The sequence below is a fragment of the Coregonus lavaretus genome, assembly GCF_964263955.1.
Source record: "Coregonus lavaretus genome assembly, chromosome: 15".
Lineage (NCBI taxonomy): Eukaryota > Metazoa > Chordata > Actinopteri > Salmoniformes > Salmonidae > Coregonus > Coregonus lavaretus.
In genome coordinates this window covers 10,262,829-10,282,868 of record NC_140002.1, presented here as the reverse complement: position 1 = coordinate 10,282,868, position 20,040 = coordinate 10,262,829, and the positions used below count along the sequence as shown (strand labels likewise).

At 40.9% G+C, this 20,040-nt stretch overlaps 1 protein-coding gene across 1 annotated transcript in view; it reads right to left on the bottom strand.

Annotated features, from left to right (window-relative positions):
- The window catches only part of rasa4 (RAS p21 protein activator 4), a 91,706-nt gene that overhangs the window by 71,108 nt on the left and 558 nt on the right, over nucleotides 1–20,040 (bottom strand). The window lies entirely within an intron of this gene.

Sequence of the window (20,040 nt, the reverse complement as noted above, 5' to 3'; positions counted from 1 at the left end):
CAGTCTATTTACCACCACAAACCAATGCTGGCATTAAGATTGCACTCAATGAGCTGTATAAGGCCATTACTAAACAGGAAAACGCTCATCCAGAGGCAGCGCTCCTAGTGGTCGGGGACTTTAATGCAGGGAAACTTAAATCCGTTCTACCTAAATTCTACCAGCATGTTAAATGTGCAACCAGAGGAAAAAAAACTCTAGACCACCTTTACTCCACACACAGAGACACATACAAAGCTCTCCCTCGCCCTCCATTTGGCAAATCTGACCATAACTCTATCCTCCTGATTCCTGCTTATAAGCAAAAACTAAAGCATGAAGCACCAGTGACTCTGTTAATAAAAAAGTGGTCAGATGACGCAGATGCTAAGCTACAGGACTGTTTTGCTAGCACAGACTGGAACATGTTCCGGGATCCTTCAGATAGCATTGAGGAGTACACCACATCAGTCACTGGCTTCATCAATAAGTGCATTGATGATGTCGTCCCCACAGCGACTGTACGTACATACCCCAACCAGAAGCCATGGATTACAGGCAACATCCGCACTGAGCTAAAGGGTAGAGCTGCCACCTTCAAGGAGCGGGACTCTAACCCGGACACTTATAAGAAATCCCGCTATGCCCTCCGACGAACCATAAAACAGGCAAAGAGTCAATACAGGACTAAGATTGAATCGTACTACACCGGCTCTGACGCTCGTCGGATGTGGCAGGGCTTGAAAACTATTACAGACTACAAAGAGAAGCATAGCCGCAAGCTTCCCAGTGACACAAGCCTACCAGACGAGCTAAACCACCTCTATGCTCGCTTCGAGGCAAGCAACACTGAAGCATGCATGAGAGCACCAGCTGCTCCGGATGAATATGTGATCACGCTCTCCGTAGCCGATGTGAGTAAGACTTTTAAGCAGGTGAACATTCACAAGGCCGCAGGGCCAAACGGATTACTAGGACGTGTCCTCCGATCATGTGCTGACCAACTGGCAAGTGTCTTCACCGACATTTTCAACATGTTCCTGACTGAGTCTGTAATACCAACATGTTTCAAGCAGACCACCATAGTCCCCGTGCCCAAGGACACTAAGATAACCTGTCTAAATGACTACCGCCCCGTAGCACTGACGTCTGTAGCCATGAAGTGCTTTGAAAGGCTGGTCATGGCTCACATCAACACCATTATCCCAGAAACCCTAGACCCACTCCAATTTGCATACCGCACCAACAGATCCACAGATGATGCAATCTCTATTGCACTCCACTCTGCCCTTTCCCACCTGGACAAGAGGAACACCTACGTGAGAATGCTATTCATTGACTACAGCTCAGCATTCAACCCCATAGTGCCCTCAAAGCTCATCACTAAGCTAAGGATCCTGGGACTAAACACCTCCCTCTGCAACTGGATCCTGGACTTCCTGACGGGCCGCCCCCAGGTGGTAAGGGTAGGTAACAACACATCTGCCACACTGATCCTCAACACAGGAGCCCCTCAGGGGTGCATGCTCAGTCCCCTCCTGTACTCCCTGTTCACCCATGACTGCATGGCCAGGCACGACTCCAACACCATCATTAAGTTTGCCGACGACACAACAGTGGTAGGCCTGATCACCGACAACGATGAGACAGCCTATAGGGAGGAGGTCAGAGACCTGGCCGTGTGTTGCCAGGATAACAACCACTCCCTCAACTTGACCAAGACAAAGGAGATGATTGTGGACTACAGGAAAAAAAAAGAGAACTGAGCACGCACCCATTGTCATCGACGGGGCTGTAGTGGAACAAGTTGAGAGCTTCAAGTTCCTTGGTGTCCACATCACCAACGAACTACAATGGTCCAAACACACCAAGACAGTCGTGAAGAGGGCACGACAAAGCCTATTCCCCCTCAGGAGATTGAAAAGATTTGGCATGGGTCCTCGGATCCTCAAAAAGTTATACAGCTGCACCATCGAGAGCATCCTGACTGGTTGCATCACTGCCTGGTATGGAAACTGCTCGGCCTCCGACCGCAAGGCACTACAGAGGGTAGTGCGTACGGCCCAGTACATCACTGGGGCCAAGCTTCCTGCCATCCAGGACCTCTATACCAGGCGGTGTCAGAGGAAGGCCCTCAAAATTGTCAAAGACTCTAGCCACCCTAGTCATAGACTGTTCTCTCTCACTTTAACTCTACCCACATGTACATATTACCTCAGCTACCTCAACTAGCCGGTGCCCCCGCACATTGACTCTGCACCGGTACCCCCCTGTATATAGCCTGCCTACTGTTATTTTATTTTACTTCTGCTCTTTTTTTCTCAACACTTTTTTGTTGTTGTTTTATTTTAGTTTTTTATTAAGAAATAAATGCATTGTTGGTTAAGGGCTGTAAGTAAGCATTTCACGGTAATGTCTACACCTGCATGTGGCAAATCAAATTTGATTTGATTTGGTGGTGTCTGCATCACATTATGGGTATGCTTGAGTTTTTTAGGATACAAAGGAAACGTAATAGAGCTAAGCACAGGGAAAATTCTAGAGGAAAACCTGGTTCAGTCTGCTTTCCAACGGACACTAGGAGACAAACTCACCTTTCGGCAGGGCAAGACCAGATATACATAAGGCCAGATATACACTGAAGTTGGTTACCAAGACGACATTGAATGTTCCTGAGTGGCCTAGTTACAGTTTTGACCTAAAATGGCTTGAAAATCTATGGCAAGAATTCTTCAAGAATAATGTGCAAATATTGTACAATCCAGGTGTGCAAAGCTCTTAGAGACTTACCCAGAAAGACTCACAGCTGTGATCACTGCCAAAGGCGATTCTAACATGTATTGCCTCAGGGGGTTGAATACTTATGTAATGAAGATAGTGTTTCTTTTGTGTGTAGATCGTTGACAAAAAAAGACAATTAAATCCATATTAATCCTACCTTGTAACACAACAAAATGTGGAAAAAGTCAAGGGGTGTGTATACTTTCTGAAGGCACTGTACACCAAAATATATACTAAGAATGAAATGTACAGTAGTAGATATATTAGAATGAGCTATGTGACGAATTAAAGTATATGAATACACAGTGTGAAAAACAGTATAAAAGAAATGGTCCAGTGTTTAATAATGTCTATGTACAGCGGTGTCCAAAAATTGACACCCTCGATAAAGATGAGCAACAATGACTGCACAAAACAAATAACTCAAACAATGAGCCATATTGTATGCTACAAAAATTGGGAAATCACATTCCTTTTTTTTCTTTTTTTATTCTTTTTTTTCTGGGGGAATGGATCAGCTTAATATTGCAGATAGATTGTATCTTCTATCAATGTAATTGTCTGCATCACTTCCAATCCCCCATGTTTTAAAAAAAATATATATACTCCCCTTTATTACTTTTGAACCCCACCATCCTTTCCCTACTTGGAGTAAATTAGTGAACAACAATGCCCAGGCCTCTACTTCCGGTCTATACTTACTATCTACACCTTATGGACAGAGTTAATTTTACAATAATTCTATTATATATATATATATCTTTTTTTTTTGCTCCTGAACTTCTTCTACTCTCAACCTCTCCGATCATTTTCATGATGTCCATCCGGTTTGCTTCTATATGCCATATCTTTCTAACTGTGCTCTTTCCCAAAAGCTTCCAACATACAACCTATATACTTATTATGGACACAGTATGCTTACATTATTAGCTATCTTTGTTATTATTTGTTGTTATTTGTTATTAGTCCCATCCTTCAACTCTATTCAATACCTCCCATCTATCTCTTAACACCATCCATATAGGATTTCTATTTGCCATATATATTTCAACCGTACTGTGATGTTTTACAAAAGTTCTGAACCTTTCTATTCTCATTGCTTCTACAGATTGTGAATTAAAAATAAACATTTTTGCTAAAAGTATTATCATATTATTGATTGATTGACTATGACTTTTCAGATCACCCAGTAATGCTATCTGCAAGGTTAGCTCCAGGTAAATATTGCAATCCTTTAGCCATTCCTGGACCTGTGTCCAAAAACAAGCTACAAATGGACAGAACCAAAACAAATGATCTAATGATTCTGTCTCTTCACAGCAAAATCTGCAGAGCTGGGAAGATTGTATCCCCCATATAAATAACATTCTATTGGTAGCAAGAATTTTATATAATAATTTAAATTTAAAGATTCTAATTTTTGAATCCGGTGTCGTTTTGCGTGTCAGTTCATAAACACTATGCCATGGGATCGGTACGTCAAAGATCTCTTCCCAACTATTTTGCAATCTATATGGGACGGCTGTCAATCCTTTGGTCCTTAAGTGAAACTGATATACTTTTTTATTTATCACAGTTTTCCTTAACCAATTATGTTCTTTAATGCAAGGCCGACAGACAAGTTCCTTACTTTCTCCCCCTTCCACTTTCCTCTTTCACTTTTGCGGTAAGGCTGCAATTATTTGGTTGTAATTTTGGGTAGAGCAGACATTTCCATATGTTTTTGTTAGCTGCATGTGCGACATAATTCCACCAGTCCTACCGATGATATCATTTACGAAGATTATACCTTTTTTTAACATTCTGTCAAAAAATAAAGGTTTTTTGTCAATTAGTATATTTGAATTTAACCACAATATTTGTTGCATTATTTGTTCTGTCGTTTCTGGAGGATTAAATTGAAATTGCAACCAACTTTCTATTGCTCGTTTTAGAAATAGTGATATTTGGGAGATTATTTCCTTTTCAAATAACTGAAAGTGAGAGGTTGTAATCTGAATAAAGGGAAAAAGGCCTTTCTTGAACATTGGGTGAGACAATCTTACTAATTTGCTTGAGAACCAGTTCGGATTTAAGTATAACTTTTGTATGACTGAAGCTTTTAGTGATAGGTCTAATGCTTTAATATTTAATCATTTCTGTCCTCTGAATTCATATTCATTATATAAATATGCCCTTTTAATTTTGTCTGGCTTGCCGTTCCAAATAAAATTGAATATTTTTTTCTCATATAATCTAAAAAAACTGTTCGCTAGGCGTAGGCAAGACCATAAGCAAATAGGTAAACTGGGATAATACTAAAGAGTTAAATCAGGGTGATTTTTCCACAAATTGACAGGTATTTTCCTATCCATGGTAGTAAGATCTTAGCTATTTTTGCTAACTTTCTATTAATATTTATTGAAGTGAGATCATTTATTTCCTTTGGGATATGTATTCCGAGTATATCCACATCACCATCAGACCATTTTATTGGTAAACTACATGGTAATGTAAAAATTGTATTTTTTAGTGATCCAATACGTAATATAGTACATTTGTCATAATTTGGTTGTAATCCAGAGAGGTTAGAAAATGTATCTAGATCCTCTATGAGGCTGTGGGGGGATTCTAGTTGTGGATTTAAAAGAAAACATGAATCATCAGCGTACAATGACACCTTTGTTTTTAAGCCCTGTATTTCTAATCCTCTGATATTATTATTGGATCTGATTTTAATAGCTAACATCTCGATGGCCACAATAAATAGATATGCCGATAGTGGACAACCTTGTTTCACTCCTCTTGACAGTTTAAAACTTTCTGAGAAATAGCCATTATTTACTATTTTACACCTAGGGTTACTATACAGGATTTTGACCCATTTTATAAGAGATTCTCCAAAATTGAAATGCTCCAGGCATTTATATATAAACCCCAGTCGAACTTTATCAAATGCCTTTTCGAAGTCTGCTATGAATAGCAGGCCTGGTTTCCCATATTTTCCATAGTGTTCTATTGTTTCCAATACTTGCCTTATATTATCTCCAATGTATCTTCCATGTAAAAAACCTGTCTGATTAGAATGAATAATATCCGACAATACCTTTTTAATTCTATGCGCTATACATTTTGCTAGGATTTTTGCATCACAACAATGAAGTGTAAGGGGCCTCCAATTTTGTAAATGGACTGGATCTTTATATTTTCCACTTGTATCCTGTTTCAGTAATAATGAGATCTTCTTCTTGAGTGTCAGATAATCTACCATTTACATAGGTGTGGTTAAAACATGCTAATAACGGTCCTCTTAGTATATCAAAAAAGGTTTGGTATACCTCGACTGGTATGCCATCCAACCCTGGAGTTTTCCCTGACTTTATTTCTTTAATTGCATCCAGAAGTTCCTCCTCTGTAATTTCACCTTCACATGAGTCTTTCTGTGTGGCTGTTAATTTGACATTATCAATAGAAAAAAATCTCTACAATTAGCTTCAGTTAGAGGAGATGGAGGCGACTGAAAAGAAAACATATGCTTAAAGTACTTTGTTTCTTCCTTCAAAATATCATTTGGTGAATTATGGGTGACTCCGTCAATTGTAACCAGTTCATTAAGTTCTTTTTGGTAGCATTCCTATGTTGAAGATTAAAAAATTATTTAGTGCATTTTTCCCCATATTCCATCCAGTTTGCTTTATTTTTATAATATATTACACTTGATCTTTCTTGAATAAGTTTCTCCATTTCTTTTTGTTTTTCCTCTAATTTATTCTGAGCCTCTATGTTACAGTTTTTATTGCCATCTATCTGTTCTGTTAGACTTTCTATTTCCTTTCTTAGTATAAACTCTTTTGACCTAAATTGCTTTTGTTTTCGAGATGAGTACTGAATTGCATGGCCTCTAAAGGCACATTTAAAGGTGTCCCATACAATAAGGGGATTCGCTGTACCTATGTTATGTTGGAAAAAGTCAGTTATAAATTCCTTTGTTCTAATTATAAATAAATTATCATCCAATAGGCTTTGATTAAATTTCCAATATCCTCGCCCACGTGGAAATTCAGTAAGAGTAATGTATATGCCTATTATATGATGGTCCGACCGCATTCTGTCCCCTATCAACACTTTTTTTTAACTTTTGGTGCCAACGAGAATGAGATAAGAAAGAAGTCAAGACGACTAGCTTGATTCAGTCTCCGCCATGTATATCTCACTAGATCAGTATATTTAAGCCTCCATATATCTACTAGTTCTAATGTATCCATGACATTCACAACTTCCTTAAGAGCATGTGGGTGATTGTTTGTGGTGTGATTTCCTTTACGGTCCATTGAGCTATTTAAAACAGTATTATAATCCCCCACCATAATAATATTGTCTTGAGTTGCTTGCAGGCTTGATATAATTTATTATATACAGTGGGGAGAACAAGTATTTGATACACTGCCGATTTTGCAGGTTTTCCTACTTACAAAGCATGTAGAGGTCTGTCATTTTTATCATTGGTACACTTCAACTGTGAGAGACGGAATCTAAAACAAAAATCCAGAAAATCACATTGTATGATTTTTAAGTAATTCATTTGCATTTTATTGCATAACATAAGTATTTGATACATCAGAAAAGCAGACTTAATATTTGGTACAGAAACCTTTGTTTGCAATTACAGAGATCATAAGTTTCCTGTAGGTCTTGACCAGGTTTGCACACACTGCAGCAGAGATTTTGGCCCACTCCTCCATACAGACCTTCTCCAGATCCTTCAGGTTTCGGGCCTGTCGCTGGGCAATACGGACTTTCAGCTCCCTCCAAAGATTTTCTATTGGGTTCAGGTCTGGAGACTGGCTAGGCCACTCCATGACCTTGAGATGCTTCTTACGGAGCCACTCCTTAGTTGCCCTGGCTGTATGTTTCGGGTCATTGTCATGCTGGAAGACCCAGCCACGACCCATCTTCAATGCTCTTACTGAGGGAAGGAGGTTGTTGGCCAAGATCTCACGATACATGGCCCCATCCATCCTCCCCTCAATACGGTGCAGTCATCCTGTCCCCTTTGCAGAAAAGCATCCCCAAAGAATGATGTTTCCACCTCCATGCTTCACGGTTGGGATGGTGTTCTTGGGGTTGTACTCATCCTTCTTCTTCCTCCAAACACGGCGAGTGGAGTTTAGACCAAAAAGCTCTATTTTTGTCTCATCAGACCACATGACCTTCTCCCATTCCTCCTCTGGATCATCCAGATGGTCATTGGCAAACTTCAGACGGGCCTGGACATGCGCTGGCTTGAGCAGGGGGACCTTGAGTGCGCTGCAGGATTTTAATCCATGACGGCGTAGTGTGTTACTAATGGTTTTCTTTGAGACTGTGGTCCCAGCTCTCTTCAGGTCATTGACCAGGTCCTGCCGTGTAGTTCTGGGCTGATCCCTCACCTTCCTCATGATCATTGATGCCCCACGAGGTGAGATCTTGCATGGAGCCCCAGACCGAGGGTGATTGACCGTCATCTTGAACTTCTTCCATTTTCTAATAATTGCGCCAACAGTTGTTGCCTTCTCACCAAGCTGCTTGCCTATTGTCCTGTAGCCCATCCCAGCCTTGTGCAGGTCTACAATTTTATCCCTGATGTCCTTACACAGCTCTCTGGTCTTGGCCATTGTGGAGAGGTTGGAGTCTGTTTGATTGAGTGTGTGGACAGGTGTCTTTTATACAGGTAACGAGTTCAAACAGGTGCAGTTAATACAGGTAATGAGTGGAGAACAGGAGGGCTTCTTAAAGAAACACTAACAGGTCTGTGAGAGCCAGAATTCTTACTGGTTGGTAGGTGATCAAATACTTATGTCATGCAATAAAATGCAAATTAATTACTTAAAAATCATAGAATGTGATTTTCTGGATTTTTGTTTTAGATTCCGTCTCTCACAGTTGAAGTGTACCTATGATAAAACTTACAGACATCTACATGCTTTGTAAGTAGGAAAACCTGCAAAATCGGCAGTGTATCAAATACTTGTTCTCCCCACTGTATATTGTCAAAGAATTGTGGATCATCATTATTTGGTCCGTAAAGGTTAATGAGCCATATCTGTTTATGGTCCAATAACATATTTAAAATAATCCATCTACCTTGCGTATCTATTTGGACAATTTGCACATTCGGATCGAAATTACTATTAATTAATATCATCACCCCTTTTGAATTTCTTTGCCCATGGGAGAAGTATATTTCCCCCCCCCATTCTTTTTTCCACGCTACTTCATCTCGAATTGTTGAATGAGTTTCCTGTATACAATAGATATTATATTCCTTCTCTTTGAGCCATGTAAATATTGTTCTTCTTTTGTTATTATCAGCTAAGCCATTACAATTTTAACTGGCTATACTTATTTCACCATACACCATAATGAGATACAAGTTTCAAGTCTATTTATCATTATATATGTTTGTAAATTTACCAATAAAAAATATCGTAATGATTAAGTGTCCATATAGCTGTACCGTGATATTTGCATTGCTACGGAGTAACCCTTCAATTGTTCTCCACTAATTCCCCCACTAAAGCCCCTCCCCATCCCAAGTTGAGCCGTCATCCCAGTGATCAGCATCCCACCCACGTCCCTCCGGATCCCTAAGGCCCCGAGAGGCCAGGACCCATCCATCGAAAACAGCACACAGTGCCACACACAAAATAGAAGCAGATTAACCACCAAAAGCATTTCCAATGCTTTCACCTCATATATATATATATATATACAGTGAGGGAAAAATGTATTTGATCCCCTGCTGATTTTGTACGTTTGCCCACTGACAAAGACATGATCAGTCTATCATTTTAATGGTAGGTTTATTTGAACAGTGAGAGACAGAATAACAACAAAGAAATCCAGAAAAACGCATGTCAAAAATGTTATAAATTGATTTGCATTTTAATGAGGGAAATAAGTATTTGACCCCTCTGCAAAACATGACTTAGTACTTGGTGGCAAAACCCTTGTTGGCAATCACAGAGGTCAGACGTTTCTTGTAGTTGGCCACCAGGTTTGCACACATCTCAGGAGGGATTTTGTCCCACTCCTCTTTGCAGATCTTCTCCAAGTCATTAAGGTTTCGAGGCTGACGTTTGGCAACTCGAACCTTCAGCTCCCTCCACAGATTTTCTATGGGATTAAGGTCTGGAGACTGGCTAGGCCACTCCAGGACCTTAATGTGCTTCTTCTTGAGCCACTCCTTTGTTGCCTTGGCCGTGTGTTTTGGGTCATTGTCATGCTGGAATACCCATCCACGACCCATTTTCAATGGCCTGGCTAAGGGAAGGAGGTTCTCACCCAAGATTTGACGGTACATGGCCCCGTCCATTGTCCCTTTGATGCGGTGAAGTTGTCCTATCCCCATAGCAGAAAAACACCCCCAAAGCATAATGTTTCCACCTCCATGTTTGACGGTGGGGATGGTGTTCTTGGGGTCATAGGCAGCATTCCTCCTCCTCCAAACACGGCGAGTTGAGTTGATGCCAAAGAACTCCATTTTGGTCTCATCTGACCACAACACTTTCACCCAGTTCTCCTCTGAATCATTCAGATGTTCATTGGCAAACTTCAGACGGGCCTGTATATGTGCTTTCTTGAGCAGGGGGACCTTGCGGGCGCTGCAGGATTTCAGTCCTTCACAGCGTAGTGTGTTACCAATTGTTTTCTTGGTGACTATGGTCCCAGCTGCCTTGAGATCATTGACAAGATCCTCCCGTGTAGTTCTGGGCTGATTCCTCACCGTTCTCATGATCATTGCAACTCCACGAGGTGAGATCTTGCATGGAGCCCCAGGCCGAGGGAGATTGACAGTTATTTTGTGTTTCTTCCATTTGCGAATAATCGCACCAACTGTTGTCACCTTCTCACCAAGCTGCTTGGCGATGGTCTTGTAGCCCATTCCAGCCTTGTGTAGGTCTACAATCTTGTCCCTGACATCCATGGAGAGCTCTTTGGTCTTGGTCATGGTGAATAGTTTGGAATTTGATTGATTGATTGCTTCTGTGGACAAGTGTCTTTTAAACAGGTAACAAACTGAGATTAGGAGCACTCCCTTTAAGAGTGTGCTCCTAATCTCAACTTGTTACCTGTATAAAAGACACCTGGGAGCCAGAAATCTTTCTGATTAAGAGGGGGTCAAATACTTATTTCCCTCATTAAAATCAAATCAATTTATAACATTTTTTACATGCGTTTTTCTGGATTTTGTTGTTGTTATTCTGTCTCTCACTGTTCAAATAAACCTACCATAAAAATTATAGACTGATAATTTCTTTGTCAGTGGGCAAACTTACAAAATCAGCAGGGGATCAAATACTTTTTTCCCTCACTGTATATATATATATATATATATATATATATATATATATATATATATATATATATATATATATATATATATATATATATATATATATATATATATATATATATATATATATATATATATATATATATATATATATATATATATATATATATATATATATATCTATATAACTATTTTTTTTTAATTATGCACACGCACATACTCACATACTCCAACACACTCAACCCCCCTCCTCCACAATCCACCATAAAATCAGATACTCAACGGCTGTTATATCCCAGAGCCCAACTCGAGAAATAACTTGATTTACGAGTGCACATACAGTTAAAGCTGATTGAGAAAGCATGCAGATTGAGCAGAAATTGATAACAATGTGAGATTTGATTAATCTACTTAATCTATGTCAAGTCCTAGGTGATGGAGATCAGATCCACCCTCTTCACCTGAGACACAAACACTCTGATCCCCTGTTGTAACCATTTCCCCAAGCATCTCCATGCGGTCAGACCTTTGATTATTTTGTGCCACCTGGGCCACAATGATAAACCCCCTCTCTGATTGTCCGAGTGTGACCCCCTCCCCATGGGTTACTACAGCCAGTGTTGCCAGCACTGCCACTACCTGGGTGGGCGTACCCCACCGGAATCCCCACCGGCTAGGTAAAAGGTCGTCAAGGTTCTCATTAGCAGCTTTGAGAATTTCCTTGTATATTATGCTCTCCCATCAGGGGGCTCTGGCTTTGTAGGACCAACCCTGCCAGGCAGGCTCAGAATCTTGAGGGGGCGGTGCTGCTCAAGTAGGTCTCTGACCGCATTTATTTCTCTGTTTAGGCTGCATATTCACAGCAGGTCCATAAAAGAGATGGGAACTTCTCTTTGGTGTATGGGTCGCTCAGGTGGGTGTCCAGGTTATAGGGTTAGGGATCTTTCCATCATGATAGGACAATGAAAAATTTGATTAGATGTATACTATATTTAAAAATGTATATCCCTCATCTACACAAAATTGAAAGCTCTCTCTCACTACCCCTGCTCATAGACCCCCGGTCGGCTCTGGGATATGCAACCATTTCCCCTCTCACTCACTTAACGCCGCACCTTTTCAAACACAAAAATGCACACCACATGGTTGACTGCGGAAGAAATGGGCCGAGTGTGCAAACGCACCCGCATCCACATCTGCCGCAAGGGGGAAAGGACACCAGAGAGAACACAGGACCAACCACAACAACCATCCGCCAAAACAACAACCTCCCGCCAAAAAAGCCATGTTCTAATTATTTGTATTTAAAGATGTATTATTCTGCTTGTTATATCATTTTATTCTTTTATAAAATACTATACTTACTATAAATGTTATTTAATATTACAATCCCTATCATTGCTAGTATCAGGTGCTCCAATATTTGACTCCTCTATTACAACTTTTAGAATAGCCATGGAGTAGTCTTTGTGTCTCTGAACATTTGGTTGTCAATATACAGTTTATCGACAACAAGTGCAACACGTTTCCCTTTTAATCTATTTTCCTTGAAGATTGGATACAGAACTTTGCGCCTTTCTACAATCTCCCTCGGGAACTGATCATTCATGCCTATTTTCGTGCCAGCAAGTCTTTTTCCTAGGCTTTTCACCATAGCTTTATCCTTAAAAAAAGCAAATTTGGCAACGATTGGGCGCTCATATTTCTGTCCTCTTTTTCCGAAACGATGTACACGTTCGAGTTGGATTTTATCGACAGCCTCGAGTGGGATTTGTAGCGCTGTATGCAGGAAGTCCTTCATAATATTCTCTGTTATTTCTCCCTCCTTTTCCTGAATACCCGTAAGTACTAGATTTTCCCTCATCGATCTAGTTTGGATGTCTAGTAAGGCTTCTCTCAGAAGGTTGTTCTCCTTTTTTAGTTCCCTAACGTCCGTTTCCATTTTAGAGACTGTCACTTTTAATTCTTTGGTTTCTTTCTCCATTACCAAAGCTTTGTCGTCACTCATTTGAAGACTCGCTTTCAACTCTTTTACGTCTTTACTGACCAATTCTAGTATGCCCAATTTGTCATTTATCGACTTCAACAGGTCGCTTTCCACACTTACCATACCAAGTGGTGAAAAGCATATATCATCTGTATCAGTCGATGAGTCGCGTTTCCTTTTGGGGATCGGCTCTCCACGCTTGTCTTCAGTCATGTTTGGGTGTTGCGTGTTGTTGTAATATTTGTCGATATATTTCTCTAGCCTTATGATCTGTTTTGTGTTATTATCCAGATTGAATTATATTAACTGCGAATATATGAAATGCTAATATTTAGTCTAAGTTACTGATTTTGAATATTATGTTTTTATCTTGAGGTGTTTTGTACCGATTTCTATTCAATACGCCATCTTGTCTACGCTTGCCCCGCCCCGTCTAACCCGTCTAAATCACATTCCTTGCTTGTCAGATCTAGACTCAGAGTGTCTGTGGTTTGAGAAGGTATCTTCTGAAGCCAGACTCTATTGCAAAGCTATGGGCCCTCTACAGCTCAGCTCAGCTCACCACCCCTTAGCGCTAGCAGCTGGGCCAAGCCAGTTTGTGAGTATCAGTGGGTGCTTCCCAATAATATAAGTGTACAGGTGTATGATAAATGCCGAAAAAGTAGTTTACTACTTCCCACAAATCTAAAAGTATGGGATTGGTGGAGGGCGAGGCATGGGCTAGTGGGAGTTTATCATATTTCTTATACCAGTAATTTATTTTCAAATCAGTGAAGGGAAGTGAACAAGTCCACATTTTTGGAGGAAGGAGAGATAATTGGGACATAGCCATTGTTTTTCTGTGAGTCAGACATTCTCGGCAGATCAGATCCTTCTCGTTTGTGCCAAGGAAGGAACACTCACAGTCAGTCTTCTAAGAGCCTGTTATCTAAGGGGTCGTGGCTGGAGAGAAATTGTGCAAGTCACAAATATAGAACACTCTGGTCAAAACCAGTGCACTGTATAGAGCAGGCCTGGCCAACCCTGTTCCTGGGGTGCTACCATCCTGAAGGTTTTCGCTCCAACCCTAATCTAGCGCACCTGATTCTAATAATTAGCTGGTTGATAAACTGAGTCAAGTTAGTTACTACTGGGGTTGGAGCGAAAACCTTCAAGAGTGTAGCTCTCCAGGAACAGGGTTGGGCAGCTCTCGAGAGAATAGGGTGCCATTTTGGAGTGGTGTCAACAAGTGTCAACAAGAGGCTGTAGAGCTAGGGTGGGCAATGTTTTAGAAGTTTGGTCGGATAACACTTTGGCCAAAATGGTGATGTGATATAAAAGGTTCTCAGAATTTCAACCAAGCCAGCCATATGACTGGAGGATAGGCTCCTTCTCTGAAGCTATACTGAACAAAAATATAAACGCAACATGTAAAGTGTTGGTCTCATGTGTCATGAGCTGAAACAAAAGAGCTCCGAAAATGTGTTTACATCCCCGTTTGTGAGCATTTCTCCTTTGCAGAGATAACCCATCCACCTGACAGTTGTGGCATATCAAGAAGCTGATTAAACAGCATTATCATTACACAGGTGCACCTTGTGCTGGGGACAATAAAAGCTCACTCTAAAATGTGCAGTTTTATCACACAACACAATGCCACAGATGTCTCAAGTTTTGAGGGAGCACACAATTGGCATGCTGACTGCAGAAATGTTGCCAGAGAATTGAATGTTCATTTCTCTACCATAAGCCGCCTCCAACGTCGTTTTAGAGAATTTGGCAGTATGTCCAACCGGACTCACAACCGCAGGCCACGTGTAACCCCGCCAGCACAGGACCTCCACATCCGGCTTCTTCACCTGCGGGATCGTCTGAGACCAGCCACCCGGACAGCTGATGAAACTGAGGAGTATTTTTGTCTGTAATAAAGCCCTTTTGTGGGGAAAAACTCAATCTGATTGGCTGGGCCTGCTCCCCAAGTGGGTGGGCCTATGCCCTCCCAGGCCCACCCATGGCTGCGCCCCTGCCTAGTCATGTGAAATTTATAGATTAGGGCCTAATTTATTTATTTTAATTGACTGATTTCCTTATATGAACTGTAACTCAGTAAAATCTCTGAAATTGTTGCATGTCGCATTTATATTTTTGTTCAATACAGTTCCTCTCAAGGTTTCTTCCTACTGAAGGAGTTTTTCCTTGCCATTGTCGCCTCTGTGTGCTACTTGGAAACATTAGTTCTGGCTTGCTGTTATACTACGCAGTTTGTGACAAATGTGTTTATTAAAAAGTGCAACACAAATAAAATTAGATTTTAATTTGATTGATTAGATAAAGGTTCTCTGTTTCTCTTCCCTCGTTTGCTACTATTCCCTGTAGCGGCCAAAAGTGAGACAAAACAATTGGACTCTCGTGCTCAGGTAAACAACGCTAATCAAATAAACTATTGAATTCTCCAGGTCTTGACGTTTTGTTTTGTGCTATTTGGCTCTTTGTATCGCACCATCCAAAGGAAAATTGTTTATCTAAGACACCGTGAAAGAACAGGTTTCCTCACCTTGAACAAGAGATAATCGGCGCTGGGCTCCAACGAGGTGATATAGCCTAGTCAGGGTAGATATTATCTTAAAAGTGTAGATTGTTTAGTTTGAAGGGAATTTAATTATCTGTCATATGCAGGATTAGTGACACATGTAGTACAGTCCCGTGTAGCTCAGTTGGTAGAGCGTGGCGCTTGCAACGCCAGGGTTGTGGGTTCGTTTCCCACGGGGGACCAGTATGAAAAAATGTATGCACTCACTAACTGTAAGTCGCTCTGGATAAGAGCGTCTGCTAAATGACTAAAATGTAAATGTACGGCAATTAGCGGGCTGCGGCGTCGTTGAGCGGTGAATACTGCTGCGGGTGATTTATTTCAGCACGCCTTTGACTCTCTGTGATGGGGCGAAGCAGTGCCGCCAAGCGAGACATTTTTTGCGCAAACGCTTCCACCACGGCGCACTTTCCCACAGTGCTCTCTCACCGCAGCTACCCCAGCTTGCATGGAATTGCAAACAATCGCGGGGAAACAGCTGTACACTAATTTGTGTTAAACACACAAAAGGTCATATCTACCCAAAATAAATACCATGTAGTTTTATCAACCCAAAATCACAATTTAAATCAATATAATTAAGTAGATAGAGCCCAGGAACCACTACATGTGGATCGCTATTTTTTTTAATTTGGTACGCAAATGTAATATTATTTCACACCTTTGTCTATAAAAAAAATCTGATTGAACAAGTCAAAGGAAGCATGAGCTACATACAGTGATGGGGAAACTGGGGGCTGTCGGAATCAGGTGTTACATTAAACATGGTTCTACTTTTGTCAGTTTAACCACATAGGCAACATTTAGTGTGAACCACCTGCAGTACTGTGATAGCACCAGTAACGTTTGTTTGTTAGTTGTTTTTTTTACCCATGAGCCTCTTACAAAGAGCTTCTTCCATTGTGAGGTTGACACTTCTGTATTTAGAGGATGTGTCATGGGTAAATGTAGACAAGATAGTTGCTAACCATGCTAATCAATAGCGTCTGGTCACACACAGAAGACAGATTAGTCACGCAGGCACGCACGCACAAACACAGTGTGTATTGATAGGAAGAGGATCTGAGAGTTTTAGAGGCGGCCTGTTCCCCATGAGAAATGGATGGGGTTCAAAGTCATTTCATGTATCATTTGACAGACAAGCAGTGTAAATCCATTCTCCATCTGTTTCTGTAGAGTGAAGGAGTGAATATTCTCTACCTCCATCTACTTTACTGTAGCAGCACTTAGAACCCATTGGAAAACATGCATGTCCAAAGAGCAATTCTCTCTGTCTCCCACTGCCAAATACTGAAAAGTTGAAGTAAAAACCTTTAAGACACAGTCATGTTGTCAGGTTGACCGTCTTAGAAAGTTGACCTCAAATCATGTGAAAAGAGTGCAAACAAGCAGTCAACACTTTACACAATGCCCAGCCAATGAATGTCAATAAACACATTAAATCCAGGATGTGGAGGCAGCTCTTGGTTTCCACTGTCCCATGCGTCTGTATGTGATAGACCAGGGTTTGACTTTGAACCCAGATCTCCTGTAAACCACAAGACTGTTAGCCCTCTGAGCTAAAGCCTGGGCATTAGTTTAGGGAGCTAATGCAAGTCTCCAGGTCTCAGGGGAAGGTTACTCATCCCACAAGTGTTGTCCCGTGTAGCTCAGTTGGTAGAGCATGGCGCTTGCAACGCCAGGGTTGTGGGTTCAATTCCCATGGGGGACCAGTATTTTAAAAAAAAATTATGCACTCACTAACTGTAAGTCGCTCTGGATAAGAGCGTCTGCTAAATTACTAAAATGTAAAATGTTGTTCACTGAACCACCTCTGTTACAGCATTGAGGTGTTAAAGTGGAGTCAATGTACATACTTGACACCACAGCTGTGTATCCTAACGAGTGTTAGCCCTCTGAGCTAACGCCTAAGCGTTGGGGAGCTAATCCAAGTCTCCAATCCTCTGGGAAGGTGTTAACAATAAAGTGAATTCAGTGTACATACTTGACACAGCAGCTGTGTATCCTAGTGAACCAGTGCTTACCACCAGTGAAGAAAAGGACAGAATTAGCATATTAAAGTGTCATTCTGAAAGAATTTCGGTAGACCGATTTCACAATTAATTAGTATGAAATGCCAGTCTTTCTATCAACACAGCACCAGAGAGGTCACACTATAACCAAGCAAAGAACTCCTGTGGAATATCTGGCATTTCACCGGATTAATCATTCTCACATTTATTTTTTCACATTCCTGCATCATGACCACAACCTAGCCATTTATTATGACTCTCAGTTCAGTTACATTACACATGAGTCATTGGACGAAAGTGTCTTTCGTATGGGGGAGTTTTGTTAAGTGCCCCAATGCTAGGTCTTAACTTTAACACACATCACTTGTGGTACAGTTTAAGAAGCATAAGGACCTTATCTTTTATATCAGCGAGAAATAATTTTCTAAAAACAAAAAGGTTAAATTGATACACACCTTTATAGGGTTAGTGTTCCCACATGGCCATATCTCCATGTTACAGCGAATACTTATGGAAAACAGACCTGTGCTAATTAGCTATCTGCATCTCCTAACAACTGGGTGTAAATGTAAGACGAACGCTACGAACGTGTCGTCATTGAAAAATACTGATGGCTGCAAGTGTGTTAAAATCGGTTAAAACAGTGTACAGTAAGTGTATATTTTGCATTTGTGAAATTATTTTGATGTGATGTGATATGAAAGTAGAGGGCTTTATGTTTCTAGAACCCTACCGCATTTGAGAATAGATTCACGTTTAGATGGAGTATTTGGCTGTTTTTGCTGCAAGAGACAATTCCCCTCTAAACAGAACATGTAAGGTCCTTGGACTATAAGGAACAACGTTAGCCTCCTGTAGTCCATTATTGGGTTAGACCACAACCATGGCTCTGTCCCAAATGGCACTCTATTCCCTATGTAGTGCACTATTTTTTACCACAGCCCCATTCAAAAGTAGTGCGCTACATAGGGAATAGGGTACCATTTGGAACGCTCCCCATATTGGATTATTAATGAATGACAGTCGACAGGATTTTCAGAGACGCAAGAATGTTTAGAATACTTGAAATGGAAAAGCAGAGTTGATGAAACCCCAATTAGTTTAGATTTGATATCAAATCAAATCCCAACAATGCAGAGAGAAGGTAAATAGAGAAACAATAGAAAAGTAAAACGTAATAATACAAGTAACAATACATACACAATGAGTAACGATAACTTGGCTATATGTATCAGAGTAAAGGAAGATGTGGAAGAAGTATTGTGAAGGAATGAATTAAATCGGGGGGGGGGGGGCACAGAGCAACAGCTTCGTTTGCCAATTAGCAGTGAGCTGAGTGGGAGATGCTTCTGTTTTTTGAATTGTCCCATGCACTGTCATACTATGTTTAGTTCAGCTTCAGAGTCTGCTTGTTTCTATCCAAAGCATGGAATTCTGTAAACAGATAAGAGATGTGGAGAGTGATAAGAGATGATACACTACACTATTGGACTCTGGAGCAGTGGAAACGCGTTCTCTGCAGTGATGAATCACACTTCACCATCTGGCAGTCAGACGGACAAATCTGTGTTTGGCGGATGCCAGGAGAAAGCTACCTGCCGAATGCATAGTACCAACTGTTAAATTTGGTGGAGGAAGAACAATGGTCTGGGGCTGTTTTTCATGATTCGGGCTAGGCCCCTTAGTTTCGGTGAAGGGAAATCTTACACATTCTAGACGATTCTGTGCTTCCAACTTTGTGGCAACAGTTTGGGGAAGGCCCTTTCCTGTTTCAGCATGACAATGCCCCCATGCACAAAGCAAGGTCCATACAGAAATGGTTTGTCGAGATCGGTGTGGAAGAACTTGACTGGCCTGCACAGAGCCCTGACCTCAACCCCATCGAACACCTTTGGGATGAATTGGAACGCCGACTGCGAGCCAGGCCTAATCGCCCAACATCAGTGCCCGACCTCACTAATGCTCGTGGCTGAATGGAAGCAAGTCCCCGCAGCAATGTTCCAACATCTAGTGAAAAGCCTTCCCAGAAGAGTGGAGGCTGTTATAGAAGCAAAGGGGGGACCAACTCCACATTAATGCCCATGATTTTGGAATGAGATGTTCCACAAGCAGGTGTCCACATACCTTTGGCCATGTAGTGAGATATATATATATATATATATATATATATATATATATATATATATATATATATATATCTCAATCATTTATTTTTCCAACAATTACTTTCTTTGAAGTCATGTTTTCATGGCAGAGCAGGTTGTGTTTAATATGATTGTGGACATACCACCTCCTTCGTCTTCTTTATGCAGGGCTGTTTACTTTGATGTTTTTTATTATAATCATATTTTCACAAAATCAAGGATACGTGTTTGAAGAAATAACTTTGTAGTCTATA